This window comes from Vombatus ursinus, unplaced genomic scaffold (genome assembly GCF_900497805.2).
Source record: "Vombatus ursinus unplaced genomic scaffold, bare-nosed wombat genome assembly UNPS02014813.1, whole genome shotgun sequence".
Lineage (NCBI taxonomy): Eukaryota > Metazoa > Chordata > Mammalia > Diprotodontia > Vombatidae > Vombatus > Vombatus ursinus.
In genome coordinates this window covers 28,565,096-28,588,454 of record NW_020954591.1, presented here as the reverse complement: position 1 = coordinate 28,588,454, position 23,359 = coordinate 28,565,096, and the positions used below count along the sequence as shown (strand labels likewise).

Sequence of the window (23,359 nt, the reverse complement as noted above, 5' to 3'; positions counted from 1 at the left end):
AAGAAAACTAGATTTGCTGTGTTGGCAGACTTGTAACCTGTCTGAAGTCAACAGCACCCTCCCAATCTCTACACATCAGAATGTATATGTACACAACACATATGTATATGTTATCTCTATCCATGTCCACCAGGCTATAAAGCAGATGTACGATGCCTACCGGAAATTATATTGCTCAGAGCACAGTATCCAACCCAATGGCAGCAAAAGGACCTTGGGTGAGTGATGATGACTCCTTCAAAACCTTCTTCAGTGAGATAGGGGGTGGCAAGCATGTGTCCAGAGCAATCTTTGTGGAGCTTTTTGTGGATTGTAATGGACAAGAATCTATTAACAGCTGTTCCATTCTGAGTAGTTGGCAAGCATGCTGCTAACAACTTAGCAGCATACACAGTAATGTCTGTATGTATGTACTATGTATATATGTAAAACAGAGAACTCTGAGGTACTACATCACACCTATCAGATTGGCTAACATGACAAAACAGGAAAATGATAAATGTTGGAGAAGATGTGGGAAAATCAGAATGCTAATGCATTGCTGGTGGAGTTGTGAAGTGATCTAACCATTCCGGAGAGCAATTTGGAATTATGCCCAAAGGGCAATCAAACTATGCATACCTTTTGATCCAGAAATATCAATACTAGGTCGGTATCCCAAAGAGATCATCAAAAAGAGAAAAGGACCCACATGTACAAAAATATTTATAACAGCTCTTTTTGTGGAGGACAAGAATTGGCCTCAATTGGGGAATGATTGAACAAGCTGTGGTATATGAATGTAATGGAATACTTTTGTTCCATAAGAAATGATGAGCAGGCAGATTTCAGAAAAACTTGGAAAGACCTGCATGAACTGATGCTGAGTGAAGTGAGCAAAACCAGGAAAACGTTGTGCACAGTAAAAGCAATACTGTGCAATGACCAGCTTTGATAGACTCTTCTCAGCAATGCAATGATCTAAGACAACTCATAGTGGAAAATGCTACCCACATCCAGAGAAAGAACTATGGAGTCTGAATGCAGATTGAAGCATAACGTTTTCTATTTTTTTTTTGTTTTGTTTTTCCCTTTTGTTCTGATTTTTCTTTCACAACATGACTAATATGGAAATATGTTTAATATGATTGTACATATATACCTTATATCAGACTGCATGCCGTCTTGCGGAGGGGGGAAAAGAGGGACGGGGAAAATTTTAAACTAAAAATCTTATAAAAGTGACTGTTGAAAACTAAAAACAAACAAATAAATTTAATTTTTAGAAAAATAAAGATGAAATGAACTTCTAAAAAAACAAACAGGAGTTTGTATTTGATCCCAGAGGACATGGGGAACCACTGGAGTTTACTGAGTGGGAGACTGACATGTTCAGACTCATGCTGTAGAATATCATTTTTGATAATAGAGAAAGTAGAGATTTGAGGTTGGAAGACCTAACAGGAGGCTTTCATATTAGGTGAGAGGTGATGAAGGCTTGAACTACAGTGATAGCTATGTGAGTGAAGTTGTTGGATGTGGGATGTGAAATATGTTGTTGCAGGTAGAACTGACAGCAGCAGCTGTCCCATATACCTTGGATGCTCTCTCACCTCAGCTCTGCCTCCTGACTTCCTTCAAAACTGAACTCTACCTTCTGCAGGTGTCCTTTTCTGGTTCTGGTCTCTCCAAACACATACTGTGTCTTCTCTTTGAGATCATCTTCCAATTGCACTGTATTTATTTTGTATGAACATGGTTGTTTGTCCATAGTTATCTCCCCCACTAGAAGGTGAGCTCTTAGAGGGCAGAGACCAGGGTTTTGGTTTTCTTTATCCCCATGCTCAGCACAGTGCCTAGCAAATACTAAGTACATCTGTGCTGTAAAATTATGTTTCTTGGCAACTGACTGGATAGGTGGAGTGAGAGAGTGTCCTGATTCACTTGAGTGAATGGAAGGATAGTCATATCCTGGACATTTAAAAGAAATTGAGAAGAGGGATGAATTTTGGGGGGAGGAAAAAAAGAGTTGGGTTTGTTGTTTTTTTTTTTGGCAGAGATAGCAAGTTTGTAATTCCTACAGGAAATCTAGTAGAAAATGTCCAGCAGACAGATGGTGATGTGAGACTGGAGATAAATGGAGGACTAGGGTTAAATGTATAGATCAGCACCTACAGATAACAGTTGAACTACTGGAGATGAGAAGTCTTGAAAGACAGTGTAGAAAGAAGACCTAGAACAAAGCAAAGCCTTGGAGCACACCCATTATTAAGGGGACAGGATACATGGATGATTCAGCAAAGGAGACTAAGAAAATAGTCATACAGAATTGAGAACTAGGTTTAACGAGGAGAGAGAGAGAGAGAGAGAGAGAGATCGGAAGAAGAAAACATAAACCTAGGAGGAGAGGGTAGTCAAGAGTGTCAAATGAAAGACGAAGTTGAGAAAAATTCACTGGATTATTTGTCAGGTCAGTCAGTAAACAAAAGTTGAGCATTTCCTCAACAAAGCAATGTACTTTAAGAAGTCACTGATTAAAAAAAAAAACTTTGCAAGTCTTAAGAATTTTGGTCAATGCAATGACCAACCATGATGAAGCATGTTAACCATCTCTTGAGAGGTGATGGACTTTGGGGTGCATTCATAATCAAACACAATGCTCCCAATGCAGTCTAAGACAGAACGAGAAATTCCTTACTCATATCTTACTCTTGAGTTTGTAGTGCACTAAGACCCTCAGTTCTTTTTCACATGAACTACTAACTAGTTCCCCATTTTCTACTTGTGCGTCTCTCTCTCTCTCTCTCTCTCTCTCACACACACACACACACACACACACACACACACACACACACAGAGGAAAAACCTCACTCCATCAATGGATTTTTGTTAAGAAAAAAAAAACCACATATATATATATATACACACATATATACAGACACACACACATATATAAATAATTTTTTAAAAAAAGAAATTATTAGTAACTTGGGAGATAACATTTTCAGGTTGGCATTATGAATGGAAGTCAAACAGGGAGTCAAGCAATTGAGAGAAGTGCCGGCAATAAATGCCGACAGTTTTTTTTAAAGGAGTTTGACTGTAAAAAGGATATAGAATGACAGCTTGAAGGACGGTAAATCTATCTAATAAGGGACTTTTAAGAATGAAGAGTGTTTGTATGCATCAGGAAAAGGACCAACAGATAGAGAAGGATTAGAGAAAGGGGATGAATTGTGGAGGAAATTTATGGGAGAAAGGGATGGGGATCAAGGGTACGTGTAGAAGGATTAGATTTGGGAAGGAGTGCCTCTTCACCAAACACTGAAGTAAAAGAGAAAATAAGGTGAAGTTAGGGGGTTTTGAGAAGCAGGATATGAAGAAAAGGAAGCTCAGGAAGAAAAGAATATATAAGGGAATAGTATGGAAGGCTTGAGAACAAAGTTTTGAAACAGCTGCTGTGTGCAGTTTTGACAATCAGGTGAAGGAGTAATAAAAGGACTATATTCAAGGAAGGAGCCAGTCAAAAAACCCATGACCTCAACTTTCAGTAAACAAATGAACAAAATATGGCCAACTGGGAAAAAATGCTATGAAGATGAACTACGGTATAATGCAGAGTCAAATTTGACTTCATGCAGCTTCATGGAAATAAGATTCATAAGTGGAATATGGCTCAGTACCTTATTTAAAAGCCACAGGAGAGGTAAATGGGTCTGACTTCAGTTCCTGACAAAATTCCATATCAAAAGAATAAGTGTTCATTAAAGACAAGTCAAGGGGCAGCTAGGTGGTGCAGTGGATAGAGATCTAGCCTTGGAGTCAGGAGGACACAAGTTCAAATCTGGCCTCGGAAATTGACACTTACTAGTTGTGTGACCCTGTGCAAGTCACTTGACCCCGTCTGTCTCACCAAAAAGCCCCCCTCCCCCCAAAAAAGAACAAGTCAAATGAACTACCTGAAGTTAGCATGCCTGTTGGGCTAGAAGGGGAATGAGAAAAACAATAATAATATGAGTATCATATCATAGATTTAAAACTGGAAGAGATCTCAGAAGCCATCTAGTCCAACCCCTCATTTTTTCAGATGAGTAAACAGGTCCAGAGAGGTTAAATGGTCTGGCCAAGGTCACACACTCAGGGAGAGTCAAAAAGATGGATCGGAATGGTTTTATCTAGTGACCCACCTCCACCCCCAATTTAAAAAACTGGCATGTTGAGTAATCATAAGAGTTAATAATGACTAATCTTGGTTTTGGAGATGGGATGAGGAAAAGCACTTCTTTCCTCCTTATGGTGGGGGAGGAGAGATTCAGATAATAATCATTAATGGTTTGATGTTGACTTGGAAGGAAATCTCCAGTGCAGTGCCCCAAAGTTCTATGTTGTTTTAACATTTTAAATGAATGATTAGATAAATGTATAGATGACATATTTATAAAATTTATAGATGACACAAAAGACAGAGTTAGGTAACCTTGGATAAAAGGACTAAAAAAAAAATCTGGATTGGGCTATAACACTGAGCAAAATTGAGTAACAACTTTACAAGTACAAGATGGAAAAACATGGGTAGATGGTAGTTTATGTGAAAAGGAACTGAAGTTTCAGTATACTGCAAGCTCAAGAGTAAGACATGTATAAGGAGTTACATTCTGTCCTAGTCAGACCACACCTGGTATTCTCGGCACATTTTAGGAAGACCGGGAGTGTGTCCAGAGGAAGGTAAACAAAACAGTGAAGGGCTTCTAGATCTAGGTCAAATGGGGTTCTGTAAAAGAACTGGAGATGTTTAGCCAAAGAAGAGAAATATCAGGGGAGACAAGAGAGCTGTCTTCAAGGTACTTTGAAAGGGCTTTCTTCTTGGCAGAAGGTAAAACTAGGAACAAGGGGTGGGAGTTGCCAGGAGGCAACCAAATTTTATTTTAAAAAAGACATAACGACAATTAGAGCTACTCAAAAATGTAAAGAGCTTTCTCAAGGGGTAGTAGTTTCCCCCTCACTGGAAGTCTTCAAGTAAATATTGAACACTTGTTCAGTAAGTTATGGAGGGGACCTTTTTCAGGATGAGTTGAACTGTATGGCCAATAATGCCCATTCCAATTCTGACATTCTGTAACTTGCAATTTTGCTATTATAACATCCTATGGTTATCTCAAATGATCTCATAACATGTTTCTAACCAATTTTAGAATACTTTTCTTAAAAACAAAAAAACAAAAAACAAAAATGCTTTCAGAAAGGAGAGCATATGGCTATACATAAAATTTTAAGTTTCTATCAATCTATATATAAAATATGCATCTAAAACTTCAGAAGGATTGGCATTCACAATCCTATTTTATGGAAATAGGGTCAAAAGATTACTGAGGAAAAGTTTAAGGGGCAGGTAGGTGGCACAGTGGATAGAGCACCGGTCCTGGATTCTGGAGGACCTGAGTTCAAATGCCACCTCAGATACATAACACTTACTAGCTGTGTCACCCTGGGCAAGTCACTTAACCCCACAGCCTAGCCAAAAAAAAAAAAGTTTAAAAAGTACAGCTTTGTTAGAAAACAATTAAAAAGGAGAAAACTGAAGATTTTAATGTCAGTGCAAGGAAGATGCAATACAGCTTTCATAGGAAAATAGAAAGCCAGTGTCTGTCAATTTCTACTCTAGCCATACAAGGTTAGCCAATGTGAAACATGACACTTCTGTTGTAACACAACTCAGTACTTTATTAAAGGGTCACTTTATATAAAGATGAGCTAGCCTCCTGACCACACCTGGCAGTTAACAAACTATTATCAAAATCCAATAGGCTGTTTTCCTGCACTATAAATCTGTGATTAAATAAAACTGAATTAATAACAAGAGTGCTCTTTCAAGGTAGAGGCCAATTAAGTTTAATCTCCTACTGAAGACTATAAAAAGATACTTTAGATTTACTTTTCCAGTAGCTCTAAAGAACAAGCAATTCATCATTTATTTATTCTAGCTACAATGAGTTGAAGTGTTCCTGTCATTAAGAAAAATGTGAATTTGAGAAATTTTCAAATGACAGGATTATACAACCAATGATTTGGAGCTGTAAAGGACCTTAAAAGTCAACTAAGGGCAGCTAGATGATGCAGCGGATAGTGTGCCCAGCCTGGAGTCAGGAAGACCTGAGTTCAAATCTAGCCTCAGACACTTACTAGCTGTGTGACCCTGAGCAAGTCTCTTAACCTCTATTTGCCTCAGTTTCCACATTTGTAAAATAGGGATAACCGCACCTATCTCCCAGGGTTGTTGGGAGGACCAAATGAGATAATAATTATAAAGTGCTTAGCACAGTGCCACGTATATAAATGTTTGTCTCTTGTTGTCATTATTTTATTATTATTATTATTATTATTATCTAATCTAGTCCAATCTTCTCATTTTAGAGACAAGGAATAAATGACAGCAGCTAAAGTGACTTATGCAACATCACACAGGTAGCAAGTCCTTTGACTCCAAATGTAGCACTCTCTCTCCAGTGTATCATGCAGTTTCCACAGCATTTGCAAAGTGCTTTACAAATTATCCCACCTGATCCTCATTACTACCTGATGTAGGTACTAAATTTTAAATGTAAGGAAGCTGGGGCTTTGGGAGACTAAGTAACTTACTCATTGTCATAGCTAGTAAAGTGTCTGAAGAATCAAGGACTAAGGGAGATAAAAGGGAGAGAAAGAAAAACTGTAAAATAGTATCACTAAGGAATATTAAAGCATAAATGATAAATAAAATATTAGCAAAGTGGTGACAGCAACGTTTGAAAATTATTAGTTATGACCAGGATGGATTTATACCAGGAATGCAGGACAGGCTCTACATTAGAAAAATTATAAACCTGAGAGCATATTAATAACAAAAAATGCTGAGTCAAATGACTGTATCAACAGATACAAGAAAACTTTTGACAAAAATACAGTACTCAGTCACATTTTAAAAAAAACACTGAAAAGCATATGAATAAATAGACCTTTCCTTAATAAGACAATCATTGTCTATCTTAAATCAAGACCTGAAATTATTTGTAATGAAAAAGATGTGAGTCAAAGCAAGGATGTCCACCGTCACTGTGATTATCTGAAAAAACAATTTTCAGATGCATCTGATCTTACTGATTTAGTTCTCCTCTCCAATGGTACAATCTGTAACCTACCCATACCTGTCCATCCTGTGCAAGTTGTGCATAGGGATATGTAGAGGCAGCTAGGTGGTGCAATGAAGACAGCACTAGACCTGGAGTTAGGAAGACCTGAGTTCAAATCTGAACTCAGACACTAGCTATGTGACCTTGGACAAGTCACTTAACCTCTATTTGCCTTAGTTTCCTCAACTGTAAAATGAAGATAACAGCACCTATCTCCCAGGATTGTTGTGAGGATCAAATGGATAATATTTATAAAGCTAAAACTTAGCACAGTATCTGGAACATATTGGGTACTACATAAATGCTTACATTCCTTTCTTCATTCCCTTTCCTCTTGTACATGTTTCTTCCAAAAGTTTCACAAAGGAGATCTGGGGTCTACCCAATATGTAGTGAGGCTTTGCTTGTTTTCTCCTAACATCACAAGCATAACAGTAGGGCACTCGGACTGTCCACCTGTCATCCTTCACTTTTGCCACACAGTCACTGATGAAAAAAAATTACATCATCAAGATAAGAAAAAGAAGTCAAGTGAACAACAATAAATAACAAAGAAATATTTATTTGCAGTTATGAAACTTGAATAAGGACTCTCTAATCTGACAAAAACTATAAAGTAGTTTGATAGATTTTCCACCAATCATATTCCATATACCACAATAAACTTCAAACAGATACGCTGTATGAGCGAAATATTTTTTAAAATTACACAACAAAAAAATTAAAGGAAATAACTTACAGAGCGATGTCTCTGTGAAGAATAAACTAAACAACTATAAATGAATATAAAAGATGAAACAGACACTTTTAATTACATAAAATTGAAGTCTGTGCATGAACAAAATAAATGCAGATACAGAGCCAGTTTCACTGGGAAAATATTTTTGTAGCAAATTTCTTTAACAAACTTTGATCTCCAAAAATCAATTGACACAAATATATAAGAACAGAAACAATTCCTAGTGGGTAAGTTTGGTCAAAGACTAATGAACATGCAGTTTTCAAAAGAGGAAATTCAGGCTCTCAACAATCATATAAAGGAACACTCCAAATCACTTAAAAAGAAAAAAAAAACCTCAAGAAATACATATTAATTTTACACTGTTGGAAAGGGCAAAAATGACAAAAGACCAATCACTTTGGTGTTATCATTTCGGGAGGTCAGAGAGTTTAAAGATCCCATCTAAAATTTAATAGCCTTTTTTAATAATAGTCAAGAACTAGGCAAGAAGTGATGAATAAGAAGAATTCCGAGAAACTTAGGAAGATTTACATCAACTTATGCAGAAAAAAAAAATAAGCAGAACCAAAGAGCAATTTACATTAATAATGTAAAGGAAAAAGTATTGAAAAATTTCAGAACTTAAATCAATTCAAAAAGACTTGATCATGAAGTATCCCTACTGGTAAAGAAGTGGTGGGCACAGACACTTGATATTTACTAGCTGTGTGACCCTGGGCAAAGACACTTAACTCCGATTGCCTCACCAAAAAGAAAAAAAAAAAGTGGTGGGCAATAGATGTGGAGGTGTACATTTTTAAGTATGGGTAAATGTGCAAATTTGTTTTGCTTGATTGCACTTTTGTTATAGGGGAGAAAGGTGAAAAATAAAGCATCACTGGGAAGTAACAGTGGTATTTAAAAAACAGTATCAATAAAATAAACCAAAAAAGAAACCAAAGATGACTAGAAAATACTCTGACTAGATATGCAGGCTCTACACTTAGTACAAGTTGAGGCATCCCAAGTTCTCCAGCTCAGATCAAACAAAACTCATTAGAACGCCAAAGGCAAGGAGTTCAAGGACAAAGACATGAAGGAAAAAAAATTGGTGATGTATCCTGACAGTCAATTCAACAATCTGGAAATTTCAATGTGACCATGCTCATCACTTAAAAAGTGTTAAGTCAGACAGTTCTCAGTGAGGTACTCTTTTGGTGGGGAGGCACTGTGATAGAAATGGAAGAAACACAAGCAGTCCAGAGGGCGGATGTGGCTTTAGCTGCATTTTCTCAGGTCCACGTCAGGTTTATAAAGTTCAGAACTACTGATAATGGTAGTCCATATCATAGCAGGCTACCTGAGCAGGCTACTGCTATTTTTAATGTCAAGTGACATTTCATAGAGCTAGCAATATTCTTGTTTAATATGCTTGGTCCTGAATAACAACCTATCAAATTATGAAAAGCATACACTCAAAAGTCTACAGAATGCCAAGATATGAGCAGAAAACCCCCCCAACACTTTTAACAAGTCAAAATAGACTTTAGAGTGCTTAATTCAATTGTCAACCTTGCAATCAAATGTTTCTGTATTGTTACTGTATGTTTAAAGTACTGAGATTCTACAAAACTAAAATGGGCAACTCTCTCTTGTGGATAAAACCAATGGATAGCAGCACAAACCTATGAATTAAAAAACAGGAAGAATTCTTAAGTTTAGGTTGTTCAGTCATTTTGCAGTCGTGTCTGACTCTTTGTGACCCCACTTAGGGTTTTCTTGGCAGAGATAATGAAGTGGTTTGTCATTTCCTTCTCCATTCTACCGATGAGGCAAACAGGGTTAAGTGATTTGCCCAGGGTCACACAGCTACTAAGTATTTGAGGCCAGATTTGAATTTAGGAAGATAAGTCTTCCTGGCTCCAGGCTCAGCTCTCTATACTCACTGCACCACCTAGATGCCCCCAAGTTTCGTTACCAAAGACTAATTTAACCCTAAGGTATAATTTGAATGTACTGTCCTGGAAGTACGCCCAGGACAGAAAGTGTACTTGGGGAAACAACAAGGATAACCAAGTTTTAAACCAGAAAAGAATGACAGGTCCTAAGCCTGACATGAGAAAGATCACATCAAAGAGAAGTTCTGAAGAGAAAAATAGTATAGTGAAATTTATCTCCAGGTTTTGTGGGAATCACGGTAATATTAAGGGAGAACCAGACAATTAGGCATGGAGAATAAGGAATGAAGGTATTAAAAAAAGACCAAACCAATATTAAGTATTTAATCAAATAGTAGCAAATCTGTGAGGTCCTAAAGGGTGGGGACCTGTCAAAGGTATAACTGTCAAAGTGATTGATAAAGGGATTCACAAGACAGTTGCATCTTCTGCAAATAGAAGGAATAGAGAATGGACAGACCAGCGAGGCAACCTTTACAGATACCAAAAACACCAAAAAAGCCATGACCTGAACAAGGTGATAAGACAGAACACTTCAACCAGTGGTGGGGCCCAGGGTAAGGGCAAGGAACATCCAAAGGAGTAGGGGAATGGAATAAATGTATTTCAGATCAAAGTCCAGATGGAAAAAGTTCCCAGTAACCTGGTAAAGAAACACAATGTAAAAGAAGGGAGATGGTAGGGTGGAATAAAAAAAATGTGTGAACACATTCCCCAGAAAATCCACCACCATAGAGAAAGAAGAGACAAGTTGTGGATTGGTCAGAGAATACCAGACGAATGAGAAGCCAATTTTTCCAGACATGACTAACTAGAAGCCCCAAAGGGATAGAAGTTGACTAGAAGTATATTTGAGAACTCTCTATGCCCAATGATCCTCTCTGAGTTCTAAATGGGTAACATGGGGCAGAAATTGTTCAATGAAGGACTGCCTGACTTTTTTTTTTAAATTTCAATTTAATTTACAGTTCTGAATGCATTCCCCCCTCACTTGCTTCCAAAGTCATCACTTAACTGAAACTATTCTCTCCAAAGGCTTTTTCTCAATCCTCATCCTTGAACCTCCAGAAGCATTTGATGCTGTTTGAACATCTTCTCACCCTAGAAACTCTCCCATCTCTACATTTTCAAAATACTACACTCTTTGGATACTCTTCCTGCTTGACTGCTCCTTCTCAATCCTTAAAGTATCATGTCACAAATGCCCAATACAGATATATTCCATAGCTCTACCTTCTCAACACTCTCACACTTGATGAATTCATTGGCTTCCATTGATTCAATTATCATCTCTATGTAGATGACTTCCAGATTTACAAATCCAGTCCTAATCTTTCTCCTGAATTGGTCCAGTATCAGATCACCAACACTGGACACTTTGAACTAGATGTGTAATATAGGCATCTCAAATTCAACATTGCTAGGCAGAACTTGTCTTGTCCCAACTCTCTTCCAAACTCTTATAGTTCTATTGTGGGTATCACCATTCTTCCAAGTCACCCAGGTTCCTGACCTATACTCACTTTGAGTATTGTTTCATTTTTTGAACTTGTATTCCCATTGCCTAACATAGTGTGCCTCACATATAGGAGGTCAGGTTTCCTGTTGATTGATCGTAGGTTCTTCATTCTCACTTACCCCACATTTCCAATCTTTGCCAAATCTCATTTCTTTCTCCACAAGATTTCCCCAATATTGTCTCCTCTTTAATCACATAGCTATTATCTTACTTCAAGTCCTAATCATCTCAGCTGGACCATTTAGTCTCTGGACCTTGAATCTCCACTAAGCACAGGTCACCAGGGATTTTTCATAAGTGCAGGTCTGACCATGCCATCTCTTCTACTTAATAAATTCCAATGACTCCATATTATTTATGGGATCAACCCCCATCTGGCACTTAACCTAGCCCCTTCCTACCTTTCCAATTAAAAAAAACAAACAAACAACATGTTATTCTATCCAGTCATCCTAGCACACTTGCTTTTCCTTACACACAGCACTCCACCTCCCTTCTCAATCCCTCTGTACTCATCTAGGCAGGTAGGTGTCACAGTAGATAGCCTGCTGCACTTGGAGTGAAGATCTGAGTTCAGATCTTGCCTTAGACACTTTGGTAAATGCATGACCTGGGCAAATCATTTAACCTTTGCAGTCTCATTCTCCTCATCGGTAAAATGGGGATATCAGTAGACTCTATCTCACGGGATTATTGGGAGGATCAAATGAGAACTATGTAAAAGTGTTTCATGAACCTTAAAGCACTTTATAAAAACTACTTATTATTATTATCATCACAGCCTCACACCTGCCTCCATGCCTAGAATGCTTTCTCTCCTCATTGCCACCCTCTGGAATTTGGTTTCCCTCAAAACTGAGTTCAAGTACCATCTTCCACATGAAGTCTTACCAGATCCCCCAAAACTCCTAGTCCCTTTCCTCCCAAAACTATTGTGTATTAATTTTGCATATATTCTATACATGTTTACAGATTTACATCTCTCCCTGTTAGAATGTAAACCCTGTAAAGGCAAGGACATTTTGTCTTTGTGCCCCTTGAACTCCGCATAGTGCTTGGCACATAGCCGGCACTTTAAAAATGGTAGACTGTAACAGAAAATCACTGGGGTGAGAGGGTAAGGGAAAGGGCACTTAATTTGATGCATAGTACTTGGTTAGCTAAAGTGTAGATCATATGAATGTTCAATCATAATCACATACAAGGAGGGAGTGCCCCCCCCAAAGTTCCAGCGTTACAGAAATGAATGTAGTCTCTTGTTAAGCTGTAAAATGTTATTAATAATTCCCAACAAGAAAGATCTTTTGGTAGTTCCAATGTTTTATTTGTTGTGGCAATTTTATTTTTTTTGTTTTTGTATCTGTCAGTATTTTAATAAGCAGCTTCTCTCTCCCTTCCCTTCCCCCCAGGGTATCCATCAACTGTTTCCAATAGATACAGGCAAACTTGCCAAAACTCATGTATATGAGTGCATTGAATGCTTGGCCCTTGAGACTAAAACCAAACAGAGAAGAGGAAAGATACATGGGAAATAAGACTTGAATATATTGGTCAGACATTCTCTGTAATGAAACACTCACTGTGAGAGACTTTTTCAACCAAGGGAGGAAAAAACTTTCACAGAGACAAATAAGAAAATCTGTTCTATAAACTAAGATAAAGAATAAGGCTACACTTGCCCCCAGGAAAAAGGGTCCTTCTTGGGAGGTAATTGAAAAAAAAAAAAAAAAGGAGTAGCCAGGTGGGGCAGTAGATAGAACTCAGGCCTTGGAGTCAGGAGGACCTGAGTTCAAATCCGGCCTCAGACACATGACACTTACTAGCTGTGTGACCCTGGGCAAGTCACTTAACCCCGACAGTCTCACCAAAAAGCAAACAAAAAACTTATGAGTGATGAGGTCATCTAATCCAATTTTATGTCTAAAAATTAAATTTCATTTACTAATGGCAAGTGGTCATCCAATCTGTTTGAAGATATCATTAAAAAAAGAATATACCATTATCTTTTGAAGCAGCCCACGACTTTTGGAAGAGTCTTTCACAAAGTTTTTCTGAGTTAAGGGCTTTCAGGATGAGCAGCCTAAATTGTTCCTTAATATTACTGCACCATAAATGCCAAATATGAAGAATTTAGAGAAACTGATGCAGATCAAAGTAAACAAGACCATGAGAACAATTTACACAGTAACAAAACAGCAAAAAACAAAACAAAAAAAAACCACAGTGGCTTGTGGCTTCACATAGTAGAAAGATCTCGCCTCTGCTACTTAATATCTGTGTGATCTAGGCAACTCTTTGGATCAATCACATCACTGAAGTGAGAGTTCTGGACTAGAATGACCTCTATGGTCCTTTCCATCTTAAGTTTGGGATCCAATGACTTTAGAGGATTCACAGTGAAGTATGTCTGAAGCTTCAGCAGAAAGGTGGTGGATTAGAAGTGTGGGAATGAGATTACTAATAGAACCAATGTGTAGATTTTTTGTGGCATGATTTGCAATTATTGTTACAAAGGAGGGTTCTATTGGAGGGGCAAGTAGGAAGTGACATGAGGTAAAAAGAGAAAAAGCATCAATAAAATATTTCAAAAGCAAAATAGTTTTTCCTCATCTGGGAAGAGTATTGCTTTACACACTTAATGCAGGAGTATCTTCTATCAATGTTCCTGACAGGTAACCATTCAATTTAACATCTATTACCATTCATGTTTTGCTTGAGCACAGCCAATTTTATTGCAGTATTTCATAAAACTATACCACTTTTCCACAGTTATGAGAAATTTTTAAAAGAACATAAGGTTTCCAAATCACAAGTTTCTTTAACTATAATCACAGAATCTGAATGGGAAGGAACCTCAGAGGACAATGGATCTGACTCCCTTTCCCACCCTCATCCCCATACCTTTAACAAGAATTTTCTCTAAAAAACAATCCCTGGCAACTCCTCATCCAGTCTTTGTGTGAAGAACTCTAGAGACCCCAGGATACTTCCAGAGGCAGCACATTTCATTTCCATAACTCTGTTAGGAAGTTTCTTCTTATCTTGAGTCAAAATCTGACTCTGCAAACTAAGGATCAGGATCACAGATTTAGGAGAGTTGGAAGTACTCTCAAGATCATCTAATCCAGTTCCCCTTATTTTACACATAAAGAAATGAAACCCAGAAAAGTTAAATGACAAGTCCAAGGTTAGGCAAGTATTAAGAAGCTGAGCTAACTCTGATCCCAGGTCCTCTATTTTACCAAGCTTCCACCTAAAGCTCCTACCTCATTAACCATTGAGCATCTAACAAACAAGTATTAACTGATACAAAAGTCAGACTTTTGGGACACCCAGCATTTAGTCAGATGATGTGAGTTCACAGTCTGTGTGACCTTGGGTAAATCACTCAACTTCTCTTGACCTCAATTTCATCTGCAAAATGAAGAGGCCTGGACTAACCTAAGAGCCTTTTCAGTTCTAATATGCTAAGTCAGGGGTGGGGAACTTGTGGCCTTGAGGCCATATGCGGCCCTCTAGGTCCTGAAGTGTGGCCTTCTACGTCCTCAAGTTCAGCCCTTTGACTGTATCCCAACTTCATAATTCTGTCGCACTTTAGGACCTAGCAGGATACATGTGGGCTCAAGGCCCAAAGGTTCCCCACTCTTGTGCTAAATGATGGAAAAATAATTTTTATTACTTTGCAACTAGTAAAATAAATCTACAAGACTTGGCTTTCTTTTCTTTTGGAAGCAATCAGGGTTAAGTGACTTGCCTAGGATCACAGAGTTGGGAAATGTTTGAGGCTGGATTTGAACTGGGTTCTCCTGACTCCAGGGTCAGTATTCTATCCATTTAGACACCTAGCTGCCCCATGACTTAGCTTTCAATAAGAATGCAATACAAGTAAACTTGCCACGTCACACATTTGGCAGTTAACAGCTTTACCTAATAACAAGGCAGAAACCAAATAAAGGATAAGAGAAATTAAGTCTCAAAAAAATTCAAATGTGCATTCTTCTTTCTGTGACCTTGTTACAAAATGTCCCCAATTTCCAATGAATTTCCATGCAGATTAGTTAGCTCTCAACCAGTTTAGTAGTCAGATGTGACAAGTCACAAGTCTGAAATTTTGTTTGATCTTCCCATTCTAGGTAACCACTGAGAATTATCTAAGAAGAAGCCATCACCTCCCGCTTCCCCCTCTGCTGGTTGCCACGGGAGTGGATAGAGTGCTGGGCCTGGAGGAAGACTCATCTTCCTGAGTACAAATCTGTCTTCACACACTTATCAGCTATGTAACCCAGGCAAGTCACTCAACCAGTTTGCCTCAGTTTCCTCATCTCTAAAATGAGCTGGAGAAGGAAATGGCAAACTACTCCAGTATCTTTGCCAAGAAAACCCCAAATGGGGTCCACAAAGAGTGGGACATGACTAAAAAAGGAATAAACAACAACAAAGGTAATTTAAAACATGGTTCAAAATTTTCAAAATTTCCAAGTTTTTTTTTCTTTCAAAATAGATATATGTTTTTAAGGAAAAAACAAACAAACAATGCTGGTAACAAGAATGTTTATAACATTCTAGACTTGACTCCATAGGCTTGGTTTGTTGTTTTTTGTTGTTCAGTGGTGCCAATTACACAGCTAGTGTCTGAGACCAGATTTGAACTCAGGAAGATGACTCTTCCTGACTCCAGTCCCAGCACTCTATCCTCTGTGCCACCTAGCTGCCCTAGCTTGGTAAGCACTGGTATGTCAGCTTCTAAAATAAACATTCAATTCCCAAACAACTCAGGTGACAAGGAAAGCCAAAGATAAATCTGAATTATGGTTTGCAAAATGCACCTCCTCAAAGTTTCATATTAGAATATTCTATAATGGGCAGATAGTGGTAATGTAGTTCTTTTGCTTAATAATGATTACAAATGTAGTTCCAGGCTAGCACATAAGAAAGGCACAACACTAGGGTATTTAGTCTGGTATGATAGGGTTTAAGCTACAGCTTAGTAGACAACAATCTCCACCATTGCTATAGCTTTCCTATCATTAATTATAAGTATTTAATTCACTGGCTTCTTCTCTCCAACCCTATCTCTGCAACTTTTGGATCTGAAACAAAAAAAGTTGTGGCACCTCATCCATCATATAAGGAACTAAAGCAGCAGTGGGAGAATACAGGCACACCTTTAGCCTCTTGGCACCTAGCTAATTGAAGGCAGATGAACTGCCTAAGCTGGCTTTGCTTGCTTTGGTCAACCTCTATTCCCTTGAACATAAAGCACCTACCTCACAAGGTTGAGAAGATCAAATGAGACAATATTTGTAAAGTGCTTGGCACATAGTAGGTGCTTAATAAATGCTTATTTCCCTCTTAAACCCAAATCCAAGGCAATACCTGGAACTACATATTTATGAATTCCTTCTCAGTTCTGAACAATCAAAACATCTGTACTGTATTTACCAATCATGTAACTCAACTCTTTTGTACTGAACAAACATTTGTCAGTTTTATATGATATAAGTAGACAAATCCACAAAACCTTTACCACTACAAATATTTCTTGGAAGACTAAATTTGCATGTCTAGTTTTCTGAACCTAATGAAATTTAAAAAAAAAACCTTCTGATTTTCAAAAGTTAGTAAAATCTACATTCTTCCCCACCTCCCTGGGAGATCACTCTCTGCCCATTGCAGAGTTTTTAAAAGCAATTCCCTATTACTCTATAAAAGTAGCTACCCCCATCCACTGAAAAAACCTTTCTGCAGTTGAGATGTGTGAAAAATACCACAGAAATGAGTGAAGGCACAGACAGCTGCAAACGTACAGAATACTTCATCTAAAAAAAAAAAGGTAGAGTATATATCTCTACTCTGTCTCAACTCTAAGGGACTTCAGGAGGGTGGCCCTTAACGGCTTCCTCGTTTGTAAAGTTTACAACCACCTATAATAAACAAGAACTACCCCCCGGAAAACACCTCTTTCTTATATTCTACACTCTAGGATAAGTGCAGTAAGTTTGCAAAGAAGAAACTAATAAGACTTATTTCCTGTGTAAATCAAGTTGGGTGGCTAGAACGTGGTTAGCCAACATCTGAATGACAAACTAAGAAACCATGGGGAGGTGGAATAGAATTCTTCCCTGACTCTAACAGCAACTTAGGACTAAAGGGGCATAAAATCGTTTACTTGTTTTAATTTCCACACACACAACAAACAAAATACAAAATTAACCAACTTCTTAAAATCTATCTCTAGCATGAGGGACCTCCACACAGATTCAATTTTCTTTCACCAGTTTCTAACCGTAACTACCTGCCGTTCACTTTTTCAGGTAGCTTCTTCTAGATAGCTGGCCCGGCACTAAAATTAAAACGGATACCCTGTGATCGTTCAGTAGAGGGGGAAAGCAGAAGAAGGCTTTTCGGCATTTTCTGTTTTTGTTTTTAACAAGTGCCATCCTGTTCCTCTGCTCTGCTGAGGAACCACCAAAAAAAAAGGTAAGAAAGAGGGAAAAGGGAGGGAAGCTCCTTCAGTCCATGTCCCCCCGGATCCAGGTAAGACGGGACGCCTTCTCTCCCAATGCCAAAAAGATGTTGGCTATAAAGGGAAACGAATGGGATGCTCCCCACCTCCAAAAACAAAAAAAAATTGGGAGAATTTTTGCAGGACGGAAAGGGCTCGTGACTTCACCTCGATGCGTGATTAGATGTCATGGGGGTGGGGGTGGGAATCCCAGCGACGGCCCGGCAGACGGGGATGGGAGGGCATGGGGTTTCCTTCCCTCCTGCGCCCCGCGAGGGGGTGGGGTGCTGCCTGGTCCCTCGAGGGGGACGGAGAGACGGTGGTGGGGTCCTCGCGCTCTCCCCCCTACACCGCTCGGGCTGCGGCTACCCTGCCCCCTCCCCCCGGCCTCCCCGTTACCTGTGGGAGACGGTGACGACGACAGTGCTGGGGCCCGGCGGCCTGGTCCTCCACCTCCTCCTCCTACCCGCCCGACGGAAGCGGCGGCGGCGGCGGCAGCGACAGCCCCAGGGGGAGGGGGCGGAGCGCACGGTTGGCTCGCTCTCCCTCTCTCCTCCCCCGGGCGGCGGCGGAGGGGACCCTATCTCGGGCCGCCGCGCCTAGGCCCGTGGAGAGCCTGAGGCTCGGGCATGGCGGCGGCGGCCGAGCTGTCTCGGAGGTGGGCGGAAAGGCGGCGAGCGAGCCACCCCCTCACGACGGCGGCGGCGGCGGCGGCAGCAAGGGGCGGTGGGAGAGGGAGCAGGGGAGCGGCGCGCTCGCGCGGGCGGCCGTTGGGGGGCGGTTGGCGGTTGGGGGAGCGTGTAGGCAGCTCGCGTTCTCCCGGCGGGGTGGGGAGGGGGAAGGGGGGGGGAATGAGGGGAGGGGGAGGGGGAGGTTGGGGGGAGGGGGGAGGCGGTCGCGGCGCGTGCGGGGCCCGGGCGCCGCCGCCGCTGTCGCTGCTCCGCTCACTCCAGCCTGTTTGGGGGCACTTTGTTTGTGTCCCACAATGCCTTGCGCTGGAGACTGGGCCGGGGAAGAGTGGTAGAAGTGGAGGGGTTGGGAGGAGCCCGCTGGAGGGCGGGGCGGAGGGAGCGCGCAGGCGTACTCTTGGGTCCGCTCGCTCTCCGGGGCTGAAAGCTGGTCTGTAGTCGGCTTGAGCGTGGAGCTGCCCGCCTGTTCTCAGCAGCCAAGTACTGGGCTCGTGAGCCCGGAGTTAGACTGACTGGTTCTGACGCTTGCTAACTTTAGCATGACCTTGTGCAAGCTAGTTAACTTCTCCATGCCTCTGCCTCCTCACTGGTAAAATAGGGACAAACACGTGAAATGAACCTCGCAGCTTAGTCGTCTGGGAAGCACGCTTACAATTGCTCTATGTAGATGAACGTGTGTGTGCTTCCAGGTATTTACTGATGTGCACCCCGGGGAATGTATTTACACACATAAACATGCGCTAACTTGGCCCCACAACCGGGAGGGAGACCCGGTTTTTACTTTGTGATGTCCCAAGGAGGGATTTCCCGCGGCCAAATGCAAGCTTGACTTTCCATTACAAGCGAAAAGAAGCTATTTTCTACAGAGATATTTCTTACCGGTCTTTGGAGCTGCCAAGCGCGGTAGTCTTCCGCGCCCCTGCACGATTCTGGTGGTCTGAAGACCCAATCCACTTATTCGCATATCAAGTGCGTCTCGAGGTAGGGTGGTTGCACTGGAGTACGCCCGGAAGCCTTAGCACTTTGCTGGGGTGTCCTAGAGACGTCTACAGTACTGGGCTGCCTGAGTTCCTCGAACGTAGCTTTCGTTTTTTCTTGCTTGACATTGCTGTTAATTAGCAGGATGTGCTGCTCCCAAATAACAAAAGAGAAATTATACCTTTAATTTTTGTTTGCACTCCTCCAGATCCAGGGTCACATCCATTCTCCTATGAACTTATTCCCTGAGCCTGCCTTTGAATTAAAAACAAAAACAAACTATTCTGTAAGCTCATTAAGGGTAGGGACTTCCTACCTTCCTTTTCTCTCTCTCTCTGTCTGTCTGTCTGTCTGTCTCTCTCAGATTGTCAATAAATGCTTGTTAAACTGAATTGAATCTAGTTAGTTTAATAGCTCCCTTGAAATGAAGATAAACATTTTTCCCCCGACTTAAATCAGATGACAGTAAAAATTTGTTTTAAACATGTTTTAACTTTCCCCTGAACTGATACTGGAAAGGACACCTTAGTTTTAGAGTGGGGTGGGATTGGTGTTCTTTCCCTAAACTACAAATCTTTGGCTGCCATTGTTCAGGGAGAGGCCCAGGTGCTCTTCTGTACTGTCTACATCCTACTCTGAGTTTGGCTTCTCAAAAGGGCTTTGTGTCTGTGAATTGGTGTCTTTACCTTGAAAATATTTGGGTTGATTCTCCCACAGGTCATCTGATCTTAACTGCTCTAGGCATTTAGCAAATTTACCTGGGCAGTCTGGTGGATCCCAGATTTCTTCCCTCTCCATGCAGCTTTCCAGCCACTATTAATGGGGCAATGGGACCTGGACCCCTAAAAAGAATAAGACCATATCTTTGAAAGCAACCCAGTCTCTGAATTTTCATATACATTTCAGCAACCCAGATCACTGGTGCCTCTGGCCCAGGCAACTGGCCCACCCCAGCTCACTTCCACCACCTAATTAGCTTACTTAACATTTCTTTCATTGTTGTTCTTATCTTGCCCCAGACTACAAACAAATATCGATCATTCTTTATTTCCATCTTGATCATCTAATTAGCTTACTTGATGTCCTTTCACAATTGCATCTGGCCCACCCCAGACTACTTACCACTGCTGAATCCCATCCAGATCCTTTCACTGTCCTTTTTGTATATAAATATCAGTCTCATCTGTTAAGTTACAGGTTCAGTAGGCATTTACTTCTATTGACATTTACAATAAACTACCCTTGACTGGAAGAAGATTTGAGTGTGTAAATTCATTCCAGGCGAATGCTGCCCTGTACCCTGACATTTTGAGGTTCCCAGCAACCCCAAACCACATCCCTATTATCCTGGGCAATTTTTTCCCATAAATTCTCCAAAGAAGATATCTCAGCAACCTGAGATACTTCCTCTGGTTCTTTTTAATATCACAGCCTGTCCATCTGTTGTCTTCTCAATAATCCTCCTTTGGAAGAGGAAGTGTGCCTCAGCAATGTTGCCTACTTTTACCAGTCCTTAATATTTACCACTTCCTTTTCCCACAGAATGACTAAACTAGAAGGTGCTGTGATATAATTTACCTAGATTGTAGGAAAACTTTTCATGAAGTATCTTATATTGTTCTTGTGGAGAAGAAGAGAAATATACAATCTTATGGATTCAGAACCGGTTGGATGGTCAGGACTAAAAGAGTAGTTAGTAGTAGTTCAGTTGCCTGGGTCAAAGGTCTCCAGTGAAATATCCCAGGGATCTATGCTTACCTCTGTGCTATTTAATATTTTTATCAGTAATTTAAAGACTTAGATGGTATGCACTTCAAATATGTAGAAGACACCATTAGATTGTAAACTCCTTGAGGGTAGGAAATGCCTTTTGCCTCTTTTTGTATCTCCAGTGCTTAACACAAAGCTAGAAGGGATAGCTAACGAACACAAGGAATGACAGTCAGGATCCAGAATGATCTTGATTCTATATCTTTGGGCTGAATCTAATAAGATGAAATTCTGTAGGCACAAATATAAAGCCATGCACTTGGACAAAAAAAAAACTTCACAAGTATAAGATGGTAAGATAGAAGTTCTAGAAAAAACAAAAAACAAAAAAAAACAAACCTAAGGGTTTCAGTGCACTGAAGCTCAGAGTACTAGTCATCAGTGTGATGCAGCAACCAAGATAGTTAATATAATCTTGGGTGGCATTAAGGGGAACATAGTTTCTAGGAATAAGGAGATGATAAGTTCCTCTCTGTATTCTATCCTTGTCAGACCTCATCTGGAGTATTATGTTCCTGGGTGCCACAATTAAATAAAGACACAAGTGAATAAGCAGGAGGGAGCACCAGGGTGGTAAAGGGCCTTGAGTTCACATCACATAAGGAAAGGGGATGTTTAGCCTGGAGAAGATCTAGGGTGGACAAGATAGTTACTTCCTGTATTTAAAGGACTTACCCTGTGTAGGAGGCATTAAAGTGTTCTGTTTGGCCTCGGGGGCTGTACCAGGAGCACTGGGGTGGAAATTAAAGCTGATCAGTTAAAGATGGATGTCTAGAGCCGTCCAAAAGGCAGTGGATTTTGTGTTCTTGGAGGTCTTCAAGAAGATGTAAGACCGCTCCTTGTTGGGTGTGTTACAATGGGGATTCCTTTCATTTATATTAGATTAGATTAGATGGACACCGAGGTCCCTTTCAACTCTAGGATTTGTGCCTATGTGATATTGAGTGCTTTCTTTTATCACTCTACTCTTGGTAGTCTCATCAATTCAATGACCAACTCTGTGAGTAGAGAGATTGGCAGGTGACTCAAATCTTTGCATCAGATCTTCATGCCAGTATCTCAGACTCAGCATGTACAAAATAAAAGATGAGCTGTGTGACCAACCTTTCTTTTTTTCCCCATCATATATTTCTCTAAGCACATTCTTTATGCTCCTTGATCTGAGTAATTCCTGTTTTGTGATGTGTTACTGACTGCTCAAGACCCCCTCCCTTGAGTCTCAATCCAGAAGAATATCAATTTATAAGTATTTATTAAGCGTTTAATATGCCAGGTACTGTGCTAAGTGTTGGAATATAAAGAAAGGTAAAGAACATTCACTTGACTCCCTCCAGAAACTTACATTTTAATTGAGGAGGCAATGTGTGAATAAATATGTGCAAACCAGACACGTTATAAAGTAGATGGAAAGGAACATTACATGATAAGAAAGGTGCCTAGTAAAATGTTGAATTTAAATTAGTTGACTTTGTAGACATTAGGCTGTGAGAGAGCATATTAATACAAAATGCAAAATGTATTCCTTGTACTTAAAAACATCATAGTCTGTTCATCTATTTTTGCCTGTGAGTCCACAGTACAATAGTAAGCACTTAATTGATGCTTATTTTTAAAAATTTTATTTTTATTGGAAAGAAATGTCAAATAAAATGAGTGTTTCCATATAGATAGTAGAACAGAAAAAGAGGATTGTACATAAAACTGCAGATCTCTATTATGTGCAATTTGCTTTAAATTTTAAGTTGTGAGAGAAACATGATAAAGGGTTAACAATATTCATAATACTTTCGGAGACATACTGAAAACATTTTGGGGGAATGAAGTACATCTTTGGAAGGACATTGTGTATAAATTCCTATTACTCTGCAGGTGATGTACAAGTTTCCACTATTCTTCAAGCTTCAGTGGTGTTATATACAAATTCTTATTATTCTCTGTGTTATGAATGATATTGCCAATAAATTCCTCTGATTCTACAAGCTTTATTTAGAATAGTATAAGGTAAATGAATAGTCTTGACTAGGTAAAATCTGTTATACTGTGTCTCCTTTGTAGTCTTAAGCAGATTACCTAT

General features: G+C 40.0%; 1 protein-coding gene across 5 annotated transcripts in view; it reads right to left on the bottom strand.

The window, feature by feature from the left end:
- The window catches only part of ZBTB44 (zinc finger and BTB domain containing 44), a 115,546-nt gene that overhangs the window by 48,027 nt on the left and 44,160 nt on the right, over positions 1-23,359 (bottom strand). For 4 of the 5 annotated variants that reach the window (XM_027877670.1, XM_027877673.1, XM_027877674.1 and 1 more), the window contains exon 1: positions 18,248-18,330. The gene's annotated coding sequence lies outside the window, so the exon portion shown is untranslated. Of the gene's footprint in view, positions 1-18,247; positions 18,331-19,416; positions 19,666-20,273; positions 20,358-23,359 lie in introns of those variants that run through there. The other variant, XM_027877671.1, reaches the window with a different exon arrangement.